This window comes from Salvelinus namaycush, chromosome 40, assembly GCF_016432855.1.
Source record: "Salvelinus namaycush isolate Seneca chromosome 40, SaNama_1.0, whole genome shotgun sequence".
Classification (NCBI taxonomy): Eukaryota; Metazoa; Chordata; class Actinopteri; order Salmoniformes; family Salmonidae; genus Salvelinus; species Salvelinus namaycush.
Genome location: NC_052346.1, coordinates 6,576,627 through 6,596,838, shown reverse-complemented (window position 1 = coordinate 6,596,838; position 20,212 = coordinate 6,576,627). Strand labels below are relative to the sequence as shown.

The window sequence follows — 20,212 nt, the reverse complement described above, 5'->3', positions numbered from 1 at the left end:
AATTCCTTCTAGAAAACACAGAAGAGTGTTTTTTTATTAGTGAATTTACATTTATGAATATGAACATTTTCCATTAGCACAATTAGATTGATGAGGTAAAATAGTTTTTCTTTATCTTTATTATCGTTAAGGAAACCGAGCAGCACATTATCCCATAACAAACAAAAGTCATCAAGAATATTAACAGTTATAAAACTGTGAATATCTTTCCATAATTGTTTTACATGTAGACAATGCCAAAATAAATGCGAAACTGTTTCTGGATGCTCAACACAAAAAGTACAATCAATGTTAATGTATTTTTTGAGTTTCTTCAGGTAATGATTCACAGGGTAATACTTATGGATCATTCTGAAAGAGACCTCTTTGACCTTGTTAACAAGCAAGTATTTGTGTGGTAATAACCAGACTTTTTCACAACAGATATTAGTGACCAATGTATTCCAGTAACTTGTGACATAAGGAATGGACACAATATCCCTTTGAAATAAAGCACGTGTAGATCTGTTGTTCTGAGGGAGCAAGTAGAAACACATTTTCCCTATTGGAGAGTCAACTGGATTAAGCGAGGCTAGGGCAAGAAGGTGAGGTCTGGCTACACCAATTTCTTTCTCCTTTCTAATGAGCTGGTATAGACTGTCATCAACACTGTTATAAATTATAGATCGCCTTACCTTTTGACTATGGACAACAAATCACGAACGAAAGACTTGAATAAAGTATGGTTTGCTGTTGCGGATCCGCTGCAAATAATTCACAACATCAAACAGCATAACCAAAAAACATTTTTGAACTAATCGTATGGTTCTATCTGTAGCGTAAATCTGATGATGACGCCCACATGCGGAAGAATGTCTTATCCAATAGGAGTTTCTGATTTATCAGGGTTACTCAGAACCTTTTTCGATAGCCAATCAAGACGCAGAGTTTGCTTCCAGACAAATCCGGACTGGGCTGTTCCAACAGATAGTCGACCTCCCATGATATCCTTCGCCGTCCATTTGAAGTATTTTCGTGGATAAGACAATGGTACAATTCAGTTTTCATTAACTGTAATTAATGATAGATTACGTGTTTGTATTTGTTGACGCGTCGAAAATCTATCCATAACATGAGCAAAGCAAATACTGTATTATCTGCTGCCGTTCAGAAGCAGAAGGGAGAACACCCATCAGAACAGCCAAGTGTTTACCTCGTGTTGTCAAGGAAAGTGAAAGTAGCTAGAGCCTCTGCTAAAAATGATTTATAAATCATAGTTTATATATATATATATATATATATATAACTGAGTGGCTACTTTGACACTGACGAACTGAGATCAATTAAAACGATCTGGTCTGAATTCAAAGAATAGCCCACTCCAATGAAGCGAGAACACATATTGTACAATATTAGGAGGAAATATATACACTGAACAAAAATATAAACGCAACATTTTCAAAGATTTTACAGAGTTACAGTTCATAGAACGAAATCTGTCAATTTAAATAAATAAATTAGTCCCTAATCTATGGATTTCACATGATTGGGCGGGGGCGCAGCCATGGGTAGGACAGGGAGCCGTCCACCTACTAGGGTGCCAGGCCAAGCCAATCAGAATGAGTTTTTCCACACAAAAGGGATTTATTAAAGACAGAAATCCCTCAACACAATTCCGCAGGTGAAGAAGCCGGATGTGGAGGTCCTGGGCTGGCATGGTTGCACATGGTCTAAAACGACATTGTGATAGAGAAATTAACATCCAATTCTCTGGCAACAGCTCTTCCTTTAGTCAGCATGTCAATTGCACAATCCATCAAAACTTGAAACATCTATGGCATTGTGTTGGGTGACAAAACTGCACATTTTAGAGTGGCCTATCATTGTCATCAGCACAAGGTGCATCTGTGTAATGAGCATGCTGTTTAATCAGCTTCTTGAAATGCCACACCTGTCAGGTGGATGGATTATATTGGCAAAGGAGAAATGCTCTCTAACAGGGACACATATTTGTGCACAAATTTGAGAGAAATAAGCTTTTTGGAAAATTTATGGACAATTTCTGAGATCTTTTATTTCAGCTCACGAAAAATGCGACATTCCGTTTATATTTTTGTTCAATGTATATATGTTATAGGTTACAGTAGGCTACTAAATAAACTTTCAAGTGGCACACTGACTCACCCAATGATGAAGATACTGTAAGTAGGCCTATACTTTGAAAAACAGTGCTGCTGTTCAGTCAAAATTGGGATTTGTTTGAGAAAAATAATGTATATTGGTTCTACAGACAAATTAGTCTTCTATTTTTAGCAGTTTGCATTTGCTTTCCTCACTATGTTTTTTCCTTAATTGTATTTAGAAATTTGTAAAAGGTAAACTGACAGCGGCAACAAACCATATAAATATAATCCATAGATGACAGTTCCCATTCAAGTCAGGACTGGCAGCCATTGCGAGCATACCCATGAGTTTAACAGTCAAATTGCCATGGTAAGAGGTTCCAAAACCCTTCTATATGTCAATGCAACAAGCAGTTCTATATTAGGCAAGCATGCTTCCCAAATTGCAACTGTAGGAATACCGGTAACTGCCAAAATAAAGGAAACACTTAAGTAAATGAGGGATAGAAAGTATTTGTTTTGGTGTGGGGTGCATCTTCCTGTCATGGTTTAGGTCCACTTGTAGAATATATGCCAAGGCGCATTGAAGCGGTTCTGGTAGCTCGTGTTGACCAGACACCCTATATACAGTGGGGAGAACAAGTATTTGATACACTGCCAATTTTGCAGGTTTTCCTACTTACAAAGCATGTAGAGGTCTGTAATTTTTTTTATCATAGGTACACTTCAACTGTGAGAGACGGAATCTAAAACAAAATTCCAGAAAATCACATTGTATGATTTTTAAGTAATTAATTTGCATTTTATTGCATGACATAAGTATTTGATCACCTACCAACCAGTAAGAATTCCGGCTCTCACAGACCTGTTAGTTTTTCTTTAAGAAGCCCTCCTGTTCTCCACTCATTACCTGTATTAACTGCACCTGTTTGAACTCGTTACCTGTATAAAAGACACCTGTCCACACACTCAATCAAACAGACTCCAACCTCTCCACAATGGCCAAGACCAGAGAGCTGTGTAAGGACATCAGGGATCAAATGGTAGACCTGCACAAGGCTGGGATGGGCTACAGGACAATAGGCAAGCAGCTTGGTGAGAAGGCAACAACTGTTGGCGCAATTATTAGAAAATGGAAGAAGTTCAAGATGACGGTCAATCACCCTCGGTCTGGGGCTCCATGCAAGATCTCACCTCGTGGGGCATCAATGATCATGAGGAAGGTGAGGGATCAGCCCAGAACTACACGGCAGGACCTGGTCAATGACCTGAAGAGAGCTGGGACCACAGTCTCAAAGAAAACCATTAGTAACACACTACGCCGTCTTGGATTAAAATCCTGCAGCGCACGCAAAGTCCCCCTGCTCAAGCCAGTGCATGTCCAGGCCCGTCTGAAGTTTGCCAATGACCATCTGGATGATCCAAAGGAGGAATGGGAGAAGGTCATGTGGTCTGATGAGACAAAAATAGAGCTTTTTGGTCTAAACTCCACTCGCCGTGTTTGGAGGAAGAAGGATGAGTACAACCCCAAGAACACCATCCCAACCGTGAAGCATGGAGGTGGAAACATCATTCTTTGGGGATGCTTTTCTGCAAAGGGGACAGGACGACTGCACCGTATTGAGGGGAGGATGGATGGGGCCATGTATCGCGAGATCTTGGCCAACAACCTTCCCTCAGTAAGAGCATTGAAGATGGGTCGTGGCTGGGTCTTCCAGCATGACAACGACCCGAAACACACAGCCAGGGCAACTAAGGAGTGGCTCCGTAAGAAGCATTTCAAGGTCCTGGAGTGGCCTAGCCAGTCTCCAGACCTGAACCCAATAGAAAATCTTTGGAGGGAGCTGAAAGTCCGTATTGCCCAGCGACAGCCCCGAAACCTGAAGGATCTGGAGAAGGTCTGTATGGAGGAGTGGGCCAAAATCCCTGCTGCAGTGTGTGCAAACCTGGTCAAGAACTACAGGAAACGTATGATCTCTGTAATTGCAAACAAAGGTTTCTGTACCAAATATTAAGTTCTGCTTTTCTGATGTATCAAATACTTATGTCATGCAATAAAATGCAAATGAATTACTTAAAAATCATACAATGTGATTTTCTGGATTTTTGTTCCGTCTCTCACAGTTGAAGTGTACCTATGATAAAAATTACAGACCTCTACATGCTTTGTAAGTAGGAAAACCTGCAAAATCGGCAGTGTATCAAATACTTGTTCTCCCCACTGTATATATACTTTATGTTGGTGTTTCCTTTATTTTGGCAGTTACATGTATGTGCTTTTGATCAAACTTAATCCACAGTTATTTTTTAGAAACGATTGATCCTCGGTGGGTAAATTATGCTTTCTGGTGTATTTTGAACATTGAGAGCGGGCTCCTGTGTTTTTTCCCTTCTTTTTTGCCTCTGGCCCCTTACGGACTTGGGCCCAGGGGCTTCTCTGTAAAACCCTGCATTTATCCGGCCCTGTATATGGGGTAGCTACTTTATGCACTTTTAATTCCCTTTAAATATTTTTATTTAAACAAGGAGAAGCTAAATTAAATTAATTAAAATAACAAATTTCATCCCGAATATTGATGAAGCAATAAGCGCATAGACGATGTCTTCCCCACAGTGTCTATACTAACATAGCTTATCCAAACCAAAAACCATGGATTACAGGCTACCGCCTACAAGGAACAGGACACAGACATGGACGCATACAAGAAAGTATGCTACGACCTCCAAGACATCAAACATGCAAAAGGACAAGGAGGGAGGTGGAATCCTATTACACTGTTTCCGACACTCGTCACATGTGGCAGGGCTTGCCGACGATAATGGATTACAAAGGCAAACCCAGCTGTAAATTGCCCAGCAATGCAGAACTCCCAAATGAGCTAAATGCCTTTTTTCGAGGAATAAAGACTGTGCCTGTGTGAAAGACCCTGTTTTTCCAGATGACTGTGTGATCTTTCCATGGCCGATGTGAGCAAAACGTTTAAACAGGTTAACAATCACAAGGCAGCCGGACCAGACAGAATACCAGGGTGCTTTCTCAAAGCATGCACAAATCCGCTGGCAAGTATTTTCACTGACATTTTCAAACTCCTCGTCCCAGTCTGCATAGCCACAGGAAGTAGATTGGGGATGGGGGTGCTGCGATTGTTTTCGCCAACCAGGGGGGCGGGTATAATTAACATTTTAAATATATATTTGTATTCATATATTTTTTCATTCAGATTTTTCAGGGGGTGCTGCAGCAGCCCTACTTCTTGCAGCTATGCCAGTCTGTAATCCCAACATGTTTCAAGCTGACCACCATTGTACCTGTTCCCAAAATCTTTAAGGTAATCTGCATAAAGTACTATTTCCCTGTAGCACTCACATGTGTAATTATGAAGTTCTTTGAAAGGCTGGACATGACACACATCAACACCATTATCCCAGACACCCTAGACCCACACCGCCCCAACAGATCCATAGATGACACAATCTCAATTGCACTTCACACTGCCCTTTCCCACCTGGACAAGAGGGGAAATAACTATGTGAGAATTCTGTTCATAGACTACAGCCCAGCGTTCAATAGCATAGTCCCTTCATCACCAGGCTAGGGACCCTGGGACTGAACCCCTCCCTCTACAACTGGATCCTGATCTTCATGACGCGCCGGCCCCAGGTGGTGAGGATAGGAAACCACACCTCCAACATGCTGACCCTCAATACGGGGGCCCCTCAGGGGTGTGTGCTTAGACCCTTCCTGTACTCCCTGTTCATCAAGTTTGCTGAGGACACAACGATGGTAGGCCTGATCACCGACGGTGATGAGAGGAAGGAGGTCAGAGACTTAGCAGTGTGGTGTCAGAAAAACAACCTCTCCTTCCACATCAGTAAGACCAAGGAGCTGATCGTGGACTATAGGAGGCGAGCATGCCCCCATCCACATCGACGGGGCTTTTGCGGAGCGGGTCTAGAGGTTCAAGTTCCTTGGCGTCCATATCAATAAGGACTTAACATGGTCCACACAGTCGTTAGAGGTAATGGCAGCGCCTCTTTTCCCTTAGGAGGCTGAAAAGATTTGGCATGGGCCCTCGTATCCTCAAAAAGTTCTACAGCTGCACCATCGAGAGCATCTTGACTGGCTGCATCACCGCTTGGTATGGGATATGCACCGCCCTCGACCCTTAAAGCATGCCATCCAGGACCTCTATATCAGGCGGTCAGAGGAAGGCCTGAAAATTGCCAAAGACTCCAGCCACCCAAGCCATAGACTGTTCACTCTGCTACTGTTCGGCAAGCGGTACCGGAGAATCGGCTCTCAGACCAAGAGGCTCCGGGATAGTTTCCACGTCCAAGCTATAAGACTGCTAAATAGTCAGACTGAATGGCGCCGGAGGGGTTGGCTGCCGTTTTATGGGCTCTTAACCAACCATGCAATTTTGTTTGTTTCATTTTTTAAAATTTTGTACATAATGTTGCTACTACCCTCTCTTTATGACCGAAAAGAGCTTCTGGAAATCAGAACAGCGATTACTCATCTTGAACTTGACAAAGAATTTCTCTTTAATTAGTTGGACGAGAGGGATTTACTCCAGACAACTGAACAGGCCCTCATCCCGTCATTCGCAGGAGAAAGAGACGGAAAAGGTATTGCGGAAGGAGATCAGGGTGCCTTGTGAGGATCCGCCGATGAGTGGCTAATGTGCCTTTGTACGTTGGCCAATAGTACCGATGGCAATCTCAGGATAATACATTAGACGAACTAAAAGCATGTATATTCTACCAACGGGACATTAAAAACTGTAATATCTTATGTTTCACCAAGTCATGGCTGAACGACGACAAGAATAAGATACTGCTGGCGGCTTTTACACTGTATCGGCAGGATAGAACAGCAGCCTCTGGTAAGACAAGGGGTGGCGGTCTATGTATATTTGTAAACAACAGCTGGTGCACGATATCTAAGGAAGTCTCAAAGTTTTGCTCGCCTGAGGTAGAGTATCTCACGATAAGCTGTAGACCACACTATCTACCAAGAGAGTTTTCATCTGTATTTTTCGTAGCTGTCTACATACCACCACAGACCGATGCTGGCACTAAGACCGCAGTCAATGAGCTGTACACCGTCATAAGCAAACAGGAAAACGCTCATCCATAGGCAGCGCTCCTAGTGGCCTGGGACTTTAATGCAGGGAAACTTAAATCCATTTCATTTCTACCAGCATTTCTAGACCACCTTTACTCCACACACAGAGACGCGTACAAAGCTCTCCCTCGCCCTTCATTTGGCAAATCTAACCACAACTCTATCCTCCTGATTACTGCTTACAAGCAAAAAATGTAAGCAGGAAGCACCAGTGACTCAGTCAATAAAAAAGTGGTCAGATGAAGCAGATGCTGAGCTACAGGACTGTTTTGCTAGCACAGACTGGAATATGTTACGGGATTCTTCCGATGGCATTGAGGAGTACACCACATCAGTCACTGGCTTCATCAATAAGTGCATCTGACGTCGTCCCCACAGTGACTGTACATAATGTACATACCCCAACCAGAAGCCATGGGTTACAGGCAACATCCGCACTGAGCTAAAGGGTAGAGCTGCCGCTTTCAAGGAGTGGGACTCAAACCCGGAAGCTTCCGACAAACCATCAAACAGCTAAAGACTAAGATCGAATCGTACTGCGATGCTCGTCGGATGTGGCAGGGCTTGCAAACTATTACCGACTACAAAGGGAAGCACAGCCGAGAGCTGCACAGTGACATGAGCCTACCAGATGAGCTAAATTACTTCTATGCTCAATTCGAGGCAAGTAACACTGAAACATGCATGAGAGCATCAGCTGTTCCGGATGACTGTGTGATCACGCTCTCCGCAGCCGATGTGAGTAAGACCTTTAAACAGGTCAACATTCACAAGGCCGCAGGGCCAGACGGATTATCAGGACGTGAACTCCGAGCATGCACTGACCAACTGGCAAGTGTCTTCATTGACATTTTCAACCTCTCCCTGTCTGAATCTGTAATATCAACATGTTTCAAGCAGACCACCATAGTCCCTGTCCCCAAGAACAATAAGGTAACCTGCCTAAATGACTATCGACCCGTAGCACTCACGTCTGTAGCCATGAAGTGCTTTGAAAACCTGGTCATGGCTCACATCAACACCATTATCCCAAAAACCCTAGATCCACTCCAATTTGCATACTGCCCCAACTGATCCACAGATAATGCAATCTCTATTGCACTCCACACTGCCCTTTCACACCTGGACAAAAGGAACATCTATGTGAGAATGCTATTCATTGACTACAGCTCAGCGTACAACACCATAGTGCCCTCAAAGCTCATCCCTTAGCTAAGGACCCTGGGACTAAACACCTCCCTCTGCAACTGGATTCTGGACTTCCTGACTGGGCGCCCCAAGGCGGTAAGGGTTGGTAACAACACATCCACCACGATGATCCTCAACATAGGGGCCCCTCAGGGGTGCGTGCTCAGTCCCCTCCTGTACTCCCTGTTCACTCATGACTGCATGGTCAGGCACAACTCCAACACCATCATTAAGTTTGCCGATGACCCAACAGTGGTAGGCCTGATCACCAATAACGACGAGACAGCATATAGGGAGAAGGTCAGAGACCTGGCCACGTGGTGCCAGGACAACAATCTCTCCCTCAACGTGATCAAGACTAAGGAGATGATTGTGGACTTCAGGAAACAGCAGAGGGTGCACCCCCCTATCTACATCATAGATGCCCCCGAACATTGACTCTGTACCGGTACCCCCTGAATATAGCCTCGCTATTGTTATTTTACTGCTGCTCTTTAATTATTTGTTACTTTTATTTCTTATGTTTTTGTTTATTTTCTTAACTGCATTGCTGGGTAAGGGCTTGTAAGTAAGCATTTCACTGTAAGGTCTACACTTGCATGTGACAAATACGATTTGATTTAAATAGTCAATTAATGGTACCCAATCTATCTGCATTGACCCTATCTTGCATTGACCCTACGCACACTTACTTGACAAAATATACACAGCATGTACACACTCATTCACTCACACACAATACATTGACACTCAAAACCCATACACATACACATTCACTACATATGCACACATAGACATAACACACACACACATACCAAATCAACACAAACACACAAACATTATTATCTATCCTGATGCCTAGTCACTTTACCCTGCCTTCGTGTAAACTCAGCAAAAAAAGAAGCATCCCTTTTTCAGGACCCTGTCTTTCAAAGACACAGATCTTCATTGTAAAGGGTTTAAACACTGTTTCCCATTCTTGATCAATGAACCATAAACAATTAATGAACATGCACCTGTGGAATGGTCGTTAAGACACTAACAGCTTACAGACGGTAGGCAATTAAGGTCACAGTTATGAAAACTTAGGCCACTAAAGAGGCCTTTCTACTGACTCTGAAAAACACCAAAAGAAAGATAACCAGGGTCCCTGCTCATCTGTGTGAACGTGCCTTAGGAATGCTGCAAGGAGGCATGAGGACTGCAGATGTGGCCAGGGCAATAAATTGCAATGTCCTTACTGTGAGACGCCTAAGACAGCGCTACAGGGAGACAGGACGGATAGCTGATCGTCCTCGCAGTGGCAGACCACATGTAACAACACATGCACAGGATCGGTACATCCGAACATCACACCTACAGGATGGCACAGGTACAGGATGGCAACAACAACTGCCCGAGTTACACCAGGAACGCACAATCCCTCCATCAGTGCTCAGACTGTCCGCAATAGGCTGAGAGAGGATGGACTGAGAGCTTGTAGGCTTGTTGTAAGGCAGGGCCTCACCAGACATCACCGGCAACAACGTCGCCTATGGGCACAAACCCACTGTCGCTGGGCCAGACAGGACTGGCAAAAAGTGCCCTCCACAGACGGGTTGCGGTTTTGTCTCACCAGGGGTGATGGTCGGATTCGCGTTTATCGTCGAAGGAATGAGCGTTACACCAAGGCCTGTACTCTGGAGCGGGATCGATTTGGAGGTGGAGGGTACGTCATGGTCTGGGGCGGTGTGTCACAGCATCATCGGACTGAGATTGTTGTCATTGCAGGCAATCTCAACGCTGTGTGATACAGGGAAGGCATCCTCCTCCCTCATGTGGTACCCTTCCTGCAAACTCATCCTGACATGACCCTCCAGCATGACAATGCCACCAGCCATACTGTTGTGTGTGATTTCCTGCAAGACAGGAATGTCAGTGTTCTGCCATGGCCAGCGAAGAGCCCGGATCTCAATCCCATTGAGCACGTCTGGGACCTGTTGGATCGGAGGTTGAGGGCTTGGGCCATTCCCCCCAGAAATGTCAGGGAACTTGCAGGTGCCTTGGTGGAAGAGTGGGGTAACATCTCACAGCAAGAACTGGCAAATCTGGTGCAGTCCACGAGGAGGAGATGTATTGCAGTACTTAATGCAGCTGGTGGCCACACCAGATACTGACTGTTACTTTTGATTTTGACCCCCCTTTTGTTCACGAACACATTTTTTCCATTTCTGTTAGTCACATGTCTGTGGAACTTGTTCAGTTTATGTCTCAGTTGTTGAATCTTGTCATGTTCATACAAATATTTACACATGTTAAGTTTGCTGAAAATAAACGCAGTTGACAGTGAGAGGACATTTCTGTTTTTGCTGAGTTTACATATCTACCTGAAATACTTTGTACCGCTGCACATTAATCTGGTACTGGTACTCTCTGTAAATAGCTCCATTCTTGTGTATTTTATTTTATTTCTTGTGTTACTATTTTATTTTTATTATTATTTGGAAACTCATGCATCATTGGGAAGGGCTTTATAAGCAAGCATTTCACGTTAAAGTTTACACCAGTAGTAAATAAAATACAAATATTGGTCACATACACAAATTTAGCAGATGTTATTGCGGGTGTAGCGAAATGCTTGTTTTCCTAGCTCCAACAGTACAGTGATATTCGGCACATGTGACAAATAAAAATGTATTTGAGTTGAAATAGTACTAGGGAAGCTCTAATGCAAAACATAATATTCCTATCATAATCTGTAGGCTAAACTGATCACAATATAATATGACTATAGGCCTAAAACATTTAGCTACATAAGGAACATATCATTTTTGGTTTAAATTCATGTAGGCTAATAGAATAGCTCTGTATGTGGCACTGTGTTCTGAGGACCACCAAGCTGTTCCAAAATCCTGTGATCCACAATATCGGGGACATCTGTTTCAGTGCAGATTTTGCACTCCAATGACAATTGTGTTATGTGTCCTTAGCAGTTCCAGCCACATTGCGGAACGAACCTCAGGGGGGAGAGTATGGGCAGTTCATGTCCTCACTCAGAGCAAAGGGTTCATGTTTTTCAAACTCCACATGTCTCTTGTAGCCTTTTATGCAAAAATATTATGGATTCTTGTAAGAGGGTTCACTTTGGGATAACTTTTTAACTCATTACACAACACAGTGTCTGTGTCTGTGTGTGTGTGTGTGTGTGTGTGTGTGTGTGTGTGTGTGTGTGTGTGTGTGTGTGTGTGTGTGTGTGTGTGTGTGTGTGTGTTCTCGTTTTTGAGATCGTATTAGGACCTCAACTTATATAAACACCTTCCATATTAGGACCTTTGACCAAGTTAGGTCCAAAACCATGGTCTCAACTAGGGAAACCATTGGAATAGCCTGCAAATAGCATGCTAATATGCCTGGTTTGAAAATCACACAAAACTGTCAGGGTCCTAAGAAGGGGGTATTTTTGTAAGCCACCTGGTGGTAACATACCATACTGCAGCGTATCAAAACAAATCAAATCAAATGTTCTTGTCACACACACACACACACACAGTCTTGTATTTGTAACCATTTTAGGACACATTGTAGTAATATCTAACAAGTAATCTAGCAATTCAACACCAACCGTTCCAGAACAACTACCTAATACACACAAATCAAGTAAAGGGATGGAATAGAATATATACATATAAATATATGGATGAGTAATGACCGAGCGGCATAGGCAAGATGCCATATATGGTATAACATACCGTATATAAAGACACATGGTTAGCAGATGTTATTGTGGCGAATGCTGTAAATCAGTCAGTTCTTAACGTAAAGACTTGAAACTCAGGATTCTGTAAAAGCCTACCCCAATGAGGATATGTGTTTATTTTCAGCTTCCTGTGACAACCGGAAGTGCCTTGAATTGGGGTCATAGGGGCTGTTTCAAAGGGTTAAAAAGGTCACATCTTTCTAAAATGTCATGTGTGTGATTAGGCAACCCTCATGAACCGGTACATATTATAAAAACAGATTTTTATCCGGTTTTTTTGGCTCTTTTTGGAGGACTTACAAGTTCCACCTAGGTAGTGCTATGTATCCATGTATAGTCTGAATTTAATATATTTCCAGATTATGGTTGGGGGCCATATACAGAGCCACATATGTGAAGAGCAGCTGTCTCTGACGTTTTTGGGGAACGATATTGACATCCAGAAAGGTCTTAGCACAAGGCCCAAAACGAAGCCTGACCTAAATGTGAGGTGCTTTTGGGTGACAGCGGCAGAACCGTTGAGGCTAGAAGCACAATTCAATCACAGGAACCTTCCCAAGGTCCTCCCGATCTGTGCAAGCCTAACCTTGACAGTGTGGAATTAACCCTTAACAGTGAAAACAGGGTGTTTTCTTCTAACAGTTTACATTGACATCTCTCCCCATAGGAATACATTGCCTGCTGCCCTAAATTCAACCTGATGCCTATGTGGGTTATGATTGCCATCTCAAGCTGTCTTCAATGACAATCCATCAGGCCACTATGAGGATTACCTGTGTTGAGTTTAAGCTTCCTAGAGCAACCGGAAGTGGTTAAATTACCCTAAAAGTGGTTTTGATATACCCAACCTGCAGTTTGTATAAACACTGAGTTCAACCCTCTGTAAATCAGTCAGTTCTTAACGTAAAGACTTGAAACTCAGGATTCTGTAAAAGCCTACCCCAATGAGGATATGTGTTTATTTTCAGCTTCCTGTGACAACCGGAAGTGCCTTGAATTGGGGTCATAGGGGCTGTTTCAAAGGGTTAAAAAGGTCACATCTTTCTAAAATGTCATGTGTGTGATTAGGCAACCCTCATGAACCGGTACATATTATAAAAACAGATTTTTATCCGGTTTTTTTGGCTCTTTTTGGAGGACTTACAAGTTCCACCTAGGTAGTGCTATGTATCCATGTATAGTCTGAATTTAATATATTTCCAGATTATGGTTGGGGGCCATATACAGAGCCACATATGTGAAGAGCAGCTGTCTCTGACGTTTTTGGGGAACGATATTGACATCCAGAAAGGTCTTAGCACAAGGCCCAAAACGAAGCCTGACCTAAATGTGAGGTGCTTTTGGGTGACAGCGGCAGAACCGTTGAGGCTAGAAGCACAATTCAATCACAGGAACCTTCCCAAGGTCCTCCCGATCTGTGCAAGCCTAACCTTGACAGTGTGGAATTAACCCTTAACAGTGAAAACAGGGTGTTTTCTTCTAACAGTTTACATTGACATCTCTCCCCATAGGAATACATTGCCTGCTGCCCTAAATTCAACCTGATGCCTATGTGGGTTATGATTGCCATCTCAAGCTGTCTTCAATGACAATCCATCAGGCCACTATGAGGATTACCTGTGTTGAGTTTAAGCTTCCTAGAGCAACCGGAAGTGGTTAAATTACCCTAAAAGTGGTTTTGATATACCCAACCTGCAGTTTGTATAAACACTGAGTTCAACCCTCTGTAAATCAGTCAGTTCTTAACGTAAAGACTTGAAACTCAGGATTCTGTAAAAGCCTACCCCAATGAGGATATGTGTTTATTTTCAGCTTCCTGTGACAACCGGAAGTGCCTTGAATTGGGGTCATAGGGGCTGTTTCAAAGGGTTAAAAAGGTCACATCTTTCTAAAATGTCATGTGTGTGATTAGGCAACCCTCATGAACCGGTACATATTATAAAAACAGATTTTTATCCGGTTTTTTTGGCTCTTTTTGGAGGACTTACAAGTTCCACCTAGGTAGTGCTATGTATCCATGTATAGTCTGAATTTAATATATTTCCAGATTATGGTTGGGGGCCATATACAGAGCCACATATGTGAAGAGCAGCTGTCTCTGACGTTTTTGGGGAACGATATTGACATCCAGAAAGGTCTTAGCACAAGGCCCAAAACGAAGCCTGACCTAAATGTGAGGTGCTTTTGGGTGACAGCGGCAGAACCGTTGAGGCTAGAAGCACAATTCAATCACAGGAACCTTCCCAAGGTCCTCCCGATCTGTGCAAGCCTAACCTTGACAGTGTGGAATTAACCCTTAACAGTGAAAACAGGGTGTTTTCTTCTAACAGTTTACATTGACATCTCTCCCCATAGGAATACATTGCCTGCTGCCCTAAATTCAACCTGATGCCTATGTGGGTTATGATTGCCATCTCAAGCTGTCTTCAATGACAATCCATCAGGCCACTATGAGGATTACCTGTGTTGAGTTTAAGCTTCCTAGAGCAACCGGAAGTGGTTAAATTACCCTAAAAGTGGTTTTGATATACCCAACCTGCAGTTTGTATAAACACTGAGTTCAACCCTCTGTAAATCAGTCAGTTCTTAACGTAAAGACTTGAAACTCAGGATTCTGTAAAAGCCTACCCCAATGAGGATATGTGTTTATTTTCAGCTTCCTGTGACAACCGGAAGTGCCTTGAATTGGGGTCATAGGGGCTGTTTCAAAGGGTTAAAAAGGTCACATCTTTCTAAAATGTCATGTGTGTGATTAGGCAACCCTCATGAACCGGTACATATTATAAAAACAGATTTTTATCCGGTTTTTTTGGCTCTTTTTGGAGGACTTACAAGTTCCACCTAGGTAGTGCTATGTATCCATGTATAGTCTGAATTTAATATATTTCCAGATTATGGTTGGGGGCCATATACAGAGCCACATATGTGAAGAGCAGCTGTCTCTGACGTTTTTGGGGAACGATATTGACATCCAGAAAGGTCTTAGCACAAGGCCCAAAACGAAGCCTGACCTAAATGTGAGGTGCTTTTGGGTGACAGCGGCAGAACCGTTGAGGCTAGAAGCACAATTCAATCACAGGAACCTTCCCAAGGTCCTCCCGATCTGTGCAAGCCTAACCTTGACAGTGTGGAATTAACCCTTAACAGTGAAAACAGGGTGTTTTCTTCTAACAGTTTACATTGACATCTCTCCCCATAGGAATACATTGCCTGCTGCCCTAAATTCAACCTGATGCCTATGTGGGTTATGATTGCCATCTCAAGCTGTCTTCAATGACAATCCATCAGGCCACTATGAGGATTACCTGTGTTGAGTTTAAGCTTCCTAGAGCAACCGGAAGTGGTTAAATTACCCTAAAAGTGGTTTTGATATACCCAACCTGCAGTTTGTATAAACACTGAGTTCAACCCTCTGTAAATCAGTCAGTTCTTAACGTAAAGACTTGAAACTCAGGATTCTGTAAAAGCCTACCCCAATGAGGATATGTGTTTATTTTCAGCTTCCTGTGACAACCGGAAGTGCCTTGAATTGGGGTCATAGGGGCTGTTTCAAAGGGTTAAAAAGGTCACATCTTTCTAAAATGTCATGTGTGTGATTAGGCAACCCTCATGAACCGGTACATATTATAAAAACAGATTTTTATCCGGTTTTTTTGGCTCTTTTTGGAGGACTTACAAGTTCCACCTAGGTAGTGCTATGTATCCATGTATAGTCTGAATTTAATATATTTCCAGATTATGGTTGGGGGCCATATACAGAGCCACATATGTGAAGAGCAGCTGTCTCTGACGTTTTTGGGGAACGATATTGACATCCAGAAAGGTCTTAGCACAAGGCCCAAAACGAAGCCTGACCTAAATGTGAGGTGCTTTTGGGTGACAGCGGCAGAACCGTTGAGGCTAGAAGCACAATTCAATCACAGGAACCTTCCCAAGGTCCTCCCGATCTGTGCAAGCCTAACCTTGACAGTGTGGAATTAACCCTTAACAGTGAAAACAGGGTGTTTTCTTCTAACAGTTTACATTGACATCTCTCCCCATAGGAATACATTGCCTGCTGCCCTAAATTCAACCTGATGCCTATGTGGGTTATGATTGCCATCTCAAGCTGTCTTCAATGACAATCCATCAGGCCACTATGAGGATTACCTGTGTTGAGTTTAAGCTTCCTAGAGCAACCGGAAGTGGTTAAATTACCCTAAAAGTGGTTTTGATATACCCAACCTGCAGTTTGTATAAACACTGAGTTCAACCCTCTGTAAATCAGTCAGTTCTTAACGTAAAGACTTGAAACTCAGGATTCTGTAAAAGCCTACCCCAATGAGGATATGTGTTTATTTTCAGCTTCCTGTGACAACCGGAAGTGCCTTGAATTGGGGTCATAGGGGCTGTTTCAAAGGGTTAAAAAGGTCACATCTTTCTAAAATGTCATGTGTGTGATTAGGCAACCCTCATGAACCGGTACATATTATAAAAACAGATTTTTATCCGGTTTTTTTGGCTCTTTTTGGAGGACTTACAAGTTCCACCTAGGTAGTGCTATGTATCCATGTATAGTCTGAATTTAATATATTTCCAGATTATGGTTGGGGGCCATATACAGAGCCACATATGTGAAGAGCAGCTGTCTCTGACGTTTTTGGGGAACGATATTGACATCCAGAAAGGTCTTAGCACAAGGCCCAAAACGAAGCCTGACCTAAATGTGAGGTGCTTTTGGGTGACAGCGGCAGAACCGTTGAGGCTAGAAGCACAATTCAATCACAGGAACCTTCCCAAGGTCCTCCCGATCTGTGCAAGCCTAACCTTGACAGTGTGGAATTAACCCTTAACAGTGAAAACAGGGTGTTTTCTTCTAACAGTTTACATTGACATCTCTCCCCATAGGAATACATTGCCTGCTGCCCTAAATTCAACCTGATGCCTATGTGGGTTATGATTGCCATCTCAAGCTGTCTTCAATGACAATCCATCAGGCCACTATGAGGATTACCTGTGTTGAGTTTAAGCTTCCTAGAGCAACCGGAAGTGGTTAAATTACCCTAAAAGTGGTTTTGATATACCCAACCTGCAGTTTGTATAAACACTGAGTTCAACCCTCTGTAAATCAGTCAGTTCTTAACGTAAAGACTTGAAACTCAGGATTCTGTAAAAGCCTACCCCAATGAGGATATGTGTTTATTTTCAGCTTCCTGTGACAACCGGAAGTGCCTTGAATTGGGGTCATAGGGGCTGTTTCAAAGGGTTAAAAAGGTCACATCTTTCTAAAATGTCATGTGTGTGATTAGGCAACCCTCATGAACCGGTACATATTATAAAAACAGATTTTTATCCGGTTTTTTTGGCTCTTTTTGGAGGACTTACAAGTTCCACCTAGGTAGTGCTATGTATCCATGTATAGTCTGAATTTAATATATTTCCAGATTATGGTTGGGGGCCATATACAGAGCCACATATGTGAAGAGCAGCTGTCTCTGACGTTTTTGGGGAACGATATTGACATCCAGAAAGGTCTTAGCACAAGGCCCAAAACGAAGCCTGACCTAAATGTGAGGTGCTTTTGGGTGACAGCGGCAGAACCGTTGAGGCTAGAAGCACAATTCAATCACAGGAACCTTCCCAAGGTCCTCCCGATCTGTGCAAGCCTAACCTTGACAGTGTGGAATTAACCCTTAACAGTGAAAACAGGGTGTTTTCTTCTAACAGTTTACATTGACATCTCTCCCCATAGGAATACATTGCCTGCTGCCCTAAATTCAACCTGATGCCTATGTGGGTTATGATTGCCATCTCAAGCTGTCTTCAATGACAATCCATCAGGCCACTATGAGGATTACCTGTGTTGAGTTTAAGCTTCCTAGAGCAACCGGAAGTGGTTAAATTACCCTAAAAGTGGTTTTGATATACCCAACCTGCAGTTTGTATAAACACTGAGTTCAACCCTCTGTAAATCAGTCAGTTCTTAACGTAAAGACTTGAAACTCAGGATTCTGTAAAAGCCTACCCCAATGAGGATATGTGTTTATTTTCAGCTTCCTGTGACAACCGGAAGTGCCTTGAATTGGGGTCATAGGGGCTGTTTCAAAGGGTTAAAAAGGTCACATCTTTCTAAAATGTCATGTGTGTGATTAGGCAACCCTCATGAACCGGTACATATTATAAAAACAGATTTTTATCCGGTTTTTTTGGCTCTTTTTGGAGGACTTACAAGTTCCACCTAGGTAGTGCTATGTATCCATGTATAGTCTGAATTTAATATATTTCCAGATTATGGTTGGGGGCCATATACAGAGCCACATATGTGAAGAGCAGCTGTCTCTGACGTTTTTGGGGAACGATATTGACATCCAGAAAGGTCTTAGCACAAGGCCCAAAACGAAGCCTGACCTAAATGTGAGGTGCTTTTGGGTGACAGCGGCAGAACCGTTGAGGCTAGAAGCACAATTCAATCACAGGAACCTTCCCAAGGTCCTCCCGATCTGTGCAAGCCTAACCTTGACAGTGTGGAATTAACCCTTAACAGTGAAAACAGGGTGTTTTCTTCTAACAGTTTACATTGACATCTCTCCCCATAGGAATACATTGCCTGCTGCCCTAAATTCAACCTGATGCCTATGTGGGTTATGATTGCCATCTCAAGCTGTCTTCAATGACAATCCATCAGGCCACTATGAGGATTACCTGTGTTGAGTTTAAGCTTCCTAGAGCAACCGGAAGTGGTTAAATTACCCTAAAAGTGGTTTTGATATACCCAACCTGCAGTTTGTATAAACACTGAGTTCAACCCTCTGTAAATCAGTCAGTTCTTAACGTAAAGACTTGAAACTCAGGATTCTGTAAAAGCCTACCCCAATGAGGATATGTGTTTATTTTCAGCTTCCTGTGACAACCGGAAGTGCCTTGAATTGGGGTCATAGGGGCTGTTTCAAAGGGTTAAAAAGGTCACATCTTTCTAAAATGTCATGTGTGTGATTAGGCAACCCTCATGAACCGGTACATATTATAAAAACAGATTTTTATCCGGTTTTTTTGGCTCTTTTTGGAGGACTTACAAGTTCCACCTAGGTAGTGCTATGTATCCATGTATAGTCTGAATTTAATATATTTCCAGATTATGGTTGGGGGCCATATACAGAGCCACATATGTGAAGAGCAGCTGTCTCTGACGTTTTTGGGGAACGATATTGACATCCAGAAAGGTCTTAGCACAAGGCCCAAAACGAAGCCTGACCTAAATGTGAGGTGCTTTTGGGTGACAGCGGCAGAACCGTTGAGGCTAGAAGCACAATTCAATCACAGGAACCTTCCCAAGGTCCTCCCGATCTGTGCAAGCCTAACCTTGACAGTGTGGAATTAACCCTTAACAGTGAAAACAGGGTGTTTTCTTCTAACAGTTTACATTGACATCTCTCCCCATAGGAATACATTGCCTGCTGCCCTAAATTCAACCTGATGCCTATGTGGGTTATGATTGCCATCTCAAGCTGTCTTCAATGACAATCCATCAGGCCACTATGAGGATTACCTGTGTTGAGTTTAAGCTTCCTAGAGCAACTGGAAGTGGTTAAATTACCCTAAAAGTGGTTTTGATATACCCAACCTGCAGTTTGTATAAACACTGAGTTCAACCCTCTGTAAATCAGTCAGTTCTTAACGTAAAGACTTGAAACTCAGGATTCTGTAAAAGCCTACCCCAATGAGGATATGTGTTTATTTTCAGCTTCCTGTGACAACCGGAAGTGCCTTGAATTGGGGTCATAGGGGCTGTTTCAAAGGGTTAAAAAGGTCACATCTTTCTAAAATGTCATGTGTGTGATTAGGCAACCCTCATGAACTGGTACATATTATAAAAACAGATTTTTATCCGGTTTTTTTGGCCCTTTTTGGAACGTTTACAAATTCTATCTAACTAAGGGTATTCGTACATTTCTAGTCTTCAAAGCTATTGAGGGGATTTGTCTAGGGGGTCATAGCTTAAACATGTCTATGGCAATGAGGGGAGATGCGTATGTGAGTCTCGAGCTAATCAGACCATTGATATAAGAAGCCTTGCCCCTG

General features: G+C 42.9%; 1 protein-coding gene across 1 annotated transcript in view; it reads right to left on the bottom strand.

Moving 5' to 3' along the window:
* Positions 1-831, bottom strand: part of LOC120033389 (signal transducer and activator of transcription 1-alpha/beta-like) — a 30,724-nt gene extending 29,893 nt beyond the window's left edge. The window contains exon 1 of the mRNA XM_038979719.1: positions 675-831. The gene's annotated coding sequence lies outside the window, so the exon portion shown is untranslated. The remainder of the gene's footprint in view (positions 1-674) is intronic.
* Between the last annotated feature and the right edge of the window lie 19,381 nt (positions 832-20,212).